We start from the raw sequence: 6,346 nt of genomic DNA on the forward strand, positions 1-6,346 counted from the left end.
TGAAAAACAGAATAAACAGAATTGTACAAATCAACCAAAAATAGGAGGGGTGTAACCCCAGCACATTCAGTCGGTCATTCACAAAAAATGGAGGGGTTGAGCTCCGTCCGTGGGTGTCCGTAGAGCCACGTGCCCCAAACAACCGGCACCAGTCCAGGTTACCGTCCGAGCTTTATAGCTAACTTCCCACGCCGGCCGGGGTGTGCAAACGGGGCAGGCACAAACCCTGCCGACGGTAATCGTAATCTATTGTAGCAGATTTGAGTGAGACAAAGCAGCAGCGGACTCCGTCAACTGATCAGGAAGTTGCGTGTCTGAAACGGGGGGGGGGGGGGCTTGACCGGCTAACTACAGCTGCACCAGTTAACAGCAGCGGACACACATCAACGGGAGGATGAGGGGAAACGCAGCTGCCAATGTCTACCACTGCAGAGAGTAGGCAGCGCTCGCACCACGCGGGAGAAGTTAAGCACCCGCAGTCGCTCTGCCAAGGATAACACCGCTAACCCGGAAGTGGAAGGATCAGGTGAGAGCACAGAGAAAGTGCAAGAGGGAGGAGGGCCTCTTATACCCCAGCTCGCCTCAGTGATTGGCTACCAGCGCAAGCACGTAGAAATCCATATTTCTATGCTGCTACATTCTACCCCCCCTGCTTGCATCGTCGCCCCGACGATGGACAAATCGGAGGCAAACGGCACAAGCTAGGACCATGGTCTAAACAGGGCAGAAACCGCGTTGGACACCGGCGCCGGGAGGTGGTGAACATTAGAGTGGTGGCCAGCCGTTAACCGTGTGGTCCTACGTATTGCCTCTTGGCGAGAGCTGGGACTACCAGCCGGAGGAACTATCAATGAGGTTGACGCCCCAGCGAGTGTATCTGTCGAAGTGGCACGCCCGACAGCATCTGGGTCAGATGGTGGCACCAGCACCTGGGGTGTTACTTGGGTCACCGTATCCGAGCTGGTTAGGGGCATGGCCGGGAAAACCGCAGGAGGTTGCTGCCGAAACACCAATAGATCAAATGAACACTCGCCCTCCGAGAGTGGCTCTTCCACCGGTGGAGGGCTATGGGGCAAGCAGCCACCCGGTGAGCCCACCCCAACCACGGCCTTCAGCATGGTCGATGAACCTGTCTGGCCTTCGTCTGGTCAACTACTGGGGCGATAGTATAGACCGAGCCACCATCTCCAGGTGCCCTCAACACTCGGTACCTCTCAGAGCTCCATCGATCCCGGGTCTTATGGGGCCCCCTTGCACTGAAATTACGCAAAAACACCAACTGGCCTTGACTCAGGGGCAGGTCTCTAACATGCTGGTCATGGGCCCGCCCACGGCGATCTGCGGCCTGCTGCAGACGTTCCCTTGCACCCTCAAATGCCACCTGCAGTCTGGCTTGGTGCTCCAGTACCCACTCATGAACAGACCCACCCACAGGATCCTCCACTCTACCCAACAGGAAATCCACTGGGAGCCTGGGCTCTTGCCCGAACATCAGGAAGAACGGGGACTCCCCTGTGGCCTGATGGGGAGTAGTGTTGTAACAATAAAGGACCTGGGGTAGACAGGTGTTCCAGTCCCGCTTTCGGGATACGGGCAGTGTGCGCAGCAGATTGTGAAGCGTGCGATTAAATCGCTCACACTGACCGTTCCCTGCTGGATGGTAAAGGGTAGTGCGCGATTTTACAACGCCGTACAAATTACAGAGCTGTGAGATGAGGGAGCTTTCAAAATTACGGCCCTGATCGGAGTGTATCCGACGCCAAACTTCCAGGGACGCCAAACTTATAAAACCACTCCGATACCAGAACCTTTGCCACAGTGGGGGCACGCTGATCCCGGGTGGGGACAGCAATGGTGTACTTGCTAAAAACGTCCGTCATCACCAAGACGTCCTCCACACCATTCTGGGCAGGCTCTAACGTAGTGTAATCGATGGCCAGGATTTCATTGGGGCGTGATGCCAACAGATGGCCCATGTAGCTGTTATGTTTAGGGTGAACATCCTTAGCGACCTGACACCGTTCACACGCCTGACACCATTGTGCCACATCGGTGGACATGCCAGGCCAGTAGCATCGGGACCGTAGGAGCGCCAACGTCCGCTCCACACCCTGGTGCCCATGCTCCTGGTGGACTTGGGTCATTACCTCCGTAGTTAATGCACCAGGTAGCAACAACTGAAACACCGCTTCAGCACCGTCTGAGCGGAACACTTGCCGATAAAGAACGCCATCCTTCTCTACCATACGGTCCCACTGGCGAAGCAATGCCAGTGCCGACCGGGACAGCCTTGACCGTTCTTCATGGTTGGGACGCCGCTTTTCCCACCAAAACCCTGCCAGCTCCTGAATAACCGGATCAGCCTGCTGAAAGGCACAGAGCTCGGCGGGACTGTGCTGTGGCATGGCTGCAATGGCAGCTTGAGTTGCCTCAACCCTCCTCGACTGTAGAGCTTGCTGTAGAGGCTTGGGCATGGCAGTACCTGGGAGCATAGCTTCCAGATCCTGGGAGCCAGGTGGGTGCTGCCGCGAAAGGGCGTCCGCATTTTTATTACTCCTCCCAGACCGGTACTTGAGCTCGAAATCAAAAGATGCCAATTGGGCAGCCCACCTCTGTTCGGTGGCAGCCAACTTAGCGGAGGACAAGTGACGGAGGGGATTGTTATCTGTGTAAACAATACACTTATTACCCAACAGATACTCCCTAAATTTCTCGGTCATGGCCCACTTAAGGGCCAAAAACTCGAGCTTCATGGAGCTGTAATTCAACATGTTTCGCTCTGTGGGCCTCAGACCTCGGCTCGCATAAGCCACCGGTCTCACCTTTCCTGCCTGCTCTTGAGAGAGCACCGCTCCCAAGCCACCATGGCTCGCATCCACCTCCAGAATGAAAGGGAGGGAAAAATCGGCATACGCCAACACTGGTGCAGTGGTGAACCTGGTTTTTAAGGCATCAAAGCTCTGCTGACACTCATCACTCCAACTGTGAAGAACCCCACGAGAACGCCCACCATTCCTGGCACTGCCACACTCAGCCACCAGCCGATGTAGAGGGGCTGCCAACTTCGCAAAACCCTCCACGAAACGGCGATAGTAGCTACAGAAACCAAGAAAAGACCGTAGCTCCGATTCAGTAGTAGGGGGCGGCCAATTGGCTACCACTTCCACCTTGCTCGGATCTGTGGAGACCCCCTCACCAGAGATCACATGTCCCAATTAATGGACCTCCCTCTGAAAGAAGGAACATTTACTGAGTTTGGCCTTCAGGCCCTCACCGTCAAGGCGGCCTAACACCACCCCCAGCCTTTCCAGATGTTGTTCTACTGTTGAGGAGAACACCACTATGTCGTCCAGATATAAGAGTAACGACCGGCACTGTTCATCCCCAAAGATGCGCTGCATTAGCCTCTGGAAAGTGCTGGGGGCGTTACAGAGCCCAAAGGGCATTCTGTTCCACTCGAACAAGCCGAACGGCGTACAGAAAGCAGTCTTCGGCCGGTCTGCCTCAGTAACTGGCACCTGGTTATAACCACTGGCCAGGTCCATTGTAGAAAACCAGCGTGCCCCAGACAAAGCATCCAGCGACTCCTCTATACGCGGCAGAGGAAAGGCGTCTTTTCTAGTCTTGCTGTTAAGCTGTCTATAGTCAACACACATGCGTATACTACCATCCTTCTTACGTGCCAACACAATGGGAGACGCATACGGGCTGCAGCTCTCCTGAATAACTTGTGCCGATAACAGCTGGTTGATGTGTTCCTTCACTACCTCATACTCGGAGGGTGGGATACGCCTATAGCGCTGCCTGACCGGAGCCTCATCAACAAGAGGAATATCATGGGAGAGAAGGTTGGTACAACCTAAATCTCCCTCGTGAGCAGAAAAGACATGCGTGTACTGCCTAAGTAGACACTTCACCTGACCCTGCTCCTCAGCAGACAATGCCGACAGGTCCAAGTCCTCTACCTGCTGCTGTACACTGGGGGAAACTGTCTGGGAGGACACCGTGACTACAGCCGACACCTCAGTAACTCCGGAGGGAAGACTGACAACGTTGACAGTGTCCAACGTGCCCAGAACAGTGCGGGGGTACAACACCACGTCAATGGTGCCTACATTAACAATGGGTATGTAGGCCGTGCCCCTGACTACCCCAACCAGGGCGGGGGATGCAATCAAGCCAGCAGGCAAACCAGAGTCCAGGGGCTCAAATAGCATGGTGGAAGCCGAGTGCTGCGCAGAGCAGGTGGCGGCCACTACCTTCATGGCCCCGCCGGGGATCCGCCAGGCCTGCTTGCCCCTAACCGTTGCACTCCCCGGACTGTCTTGAGAAGTCTGAGAGTCAGCATAGTAACAACACTGCAGTGCCTGCATCACAGGATTTGGAGCCTCAGAGACACCAGGCTGGGAAAAGAAAGCGGCACCATGCTGCCCAAACAGTTCCTGGTAACGCTTGCGGATCACGTTCATCCCCAAAACGCCAGGCACTTGAGCAGGCACCCCGCCCGGGGGGTCCCGTACGACCAACACCCCGCAATTGGGCAGCAGTTTACCACAAAGCTGTACATCAACCTCCAAGTAACCAATATAAGGGATGGCCAAACCATTGGCAGCCCTAAGCTGTAACCAGTGACATGATTGGAGGCGCTCTGGACCCCAAGGCTCAAAATGCTGACAGAAGAAACTCTCAGAGACAGTAGATACCATGGAGCCGGTATCCACCAAACATGAAACCCTAACTCCGTACATGTCTACATCCAAATGGGGACAAGAGGAAATCAACTTGGAGGCATCCACGCCTCTCAAAACAACTTGTGAGCCAGTAGCGGCCAAACTGTGGCTCTGCGGTTCGGTGGGCACTAGTTTTCCGACACCGAAGCGGAACGGGCCGGCACACCAGGGTTAGAAGGTTGTGAGGGGAACTGTGCACGGGGGGGCGCACGTACCCCTTCACACTCTCTTGCGAAATGGCCAGGCTGATTACAGCGCCTGCATATGACAGGGCCAGAACGAGGTGGACGCGTGTACTGATGAGGGGTCTGCAGCCGAGCAATGCTCTCAGTGAGCCGATTGAGCTGCTCTTGCTGACGTTTTAACATCTCCCTCATTTCGGACATCTCAGACACTGAGGATGGGGGGGGAGCAGCCCGAGGGCCACCCTGAACACCATACTGGACACCCAACACCAAGGGAACTGAGTGGCTGCGGCCCCTCACACCCCCCGGCAGACCTTCACGCTCCCACCGGATCGCCTCCGCCCTGACCTCAAGTAAGGTAGACTCCTGCTCCCTGCGTACCAGCTGCTTCAACTCACGGCGCAGAGAACTGTCCAACACGTGCTCAACAAATTGATCCCTAAGCAATATCTCAGCATTCGTCATGCGAACAGGCGCGCGCTGCTTGACTTTCTCCATGAGACCCATCAAAGCGAGGGAGAATTCCTGAAGAGTTTCCCCCTCTTGCTGCCTCCTTGAGAAGAAAGCCTCCTGCAGAGCGACGTACGACTCGGAGCACCCATACAACTCCTGCAAAATGGCAAATATCGTATCTGGGTCCCCCCTCTCCCCACTAGAGCGATACTTGATCTCATTTCTGGCCTCACCTTCGAGGTGGTCAAACAGGAAAAACGCCTGGTCAAACAGTGACAGATGACGGGCCCTCATGCACGCCTGCACCTCCTCCATCCACTCACTCAGTCCTATCCCTGTCCTTCCCCTAAAGATGGGACACTTCCTATCCCTGGGAACGAAAACAAGCCTTTCTGCTACAGGGAGACTAGAAGTGGGAAGGGCAGTAGGGGGCGCAGACGAAGTGGATGGCAGGGGACTAGAGCCAACCTGTGCCCGCTGCAAACGCTCGTTATCAGCTTTTAACTGCGCAACCAACTGTCTAAGTTCCTGCATTTCTTCCTCCATGGCTAAGACAAAAGTCACTACACTGCCAGTGAGTACCTACTACTGTACACTACGAAACCTGTAGTAAAGATCTCACCAGGGCTTCCACGAAGATCCACTGCTGCTCTGTTTCTATACTCTCCAATCTGCACACAAGAACAAAATTATTTCACAAAGGAAAAACCAAAAGGAACACACGTCTCGGTCTTTAAAGAGTAAATCCTGCCGACGGCGCCAAGTGTGGCGGGGTGGGCATGGAAGCACAGTGACACAGGATTGGTATAACCTCTGGAGGAGTTGCCAGACAACGCCACCCTGGGAATTTCACCCGGGGAATCACTAACTTTACACTAGCAGACAGGTTCGTTATACTCAGCAGGCAGGCCAGAGACGTGGTTCGATAATGAGCATGAAGTTTATTGATTAACAATATTAAAAACGCTAAAATAACAC

Source organism: Borostomias antarcticus (assembly GCF_949987555.1).
Source record: "Borostomias antarcticus genome assembly, chromosome: 7".
NCBI classification, from domain to species: domain Eukaryota; kingdom Metazoa; phylum Chordata; class Actinopteri; order Stomiiformes; family Stomiidae; genus Borostomias; species Borostomias antarcticus.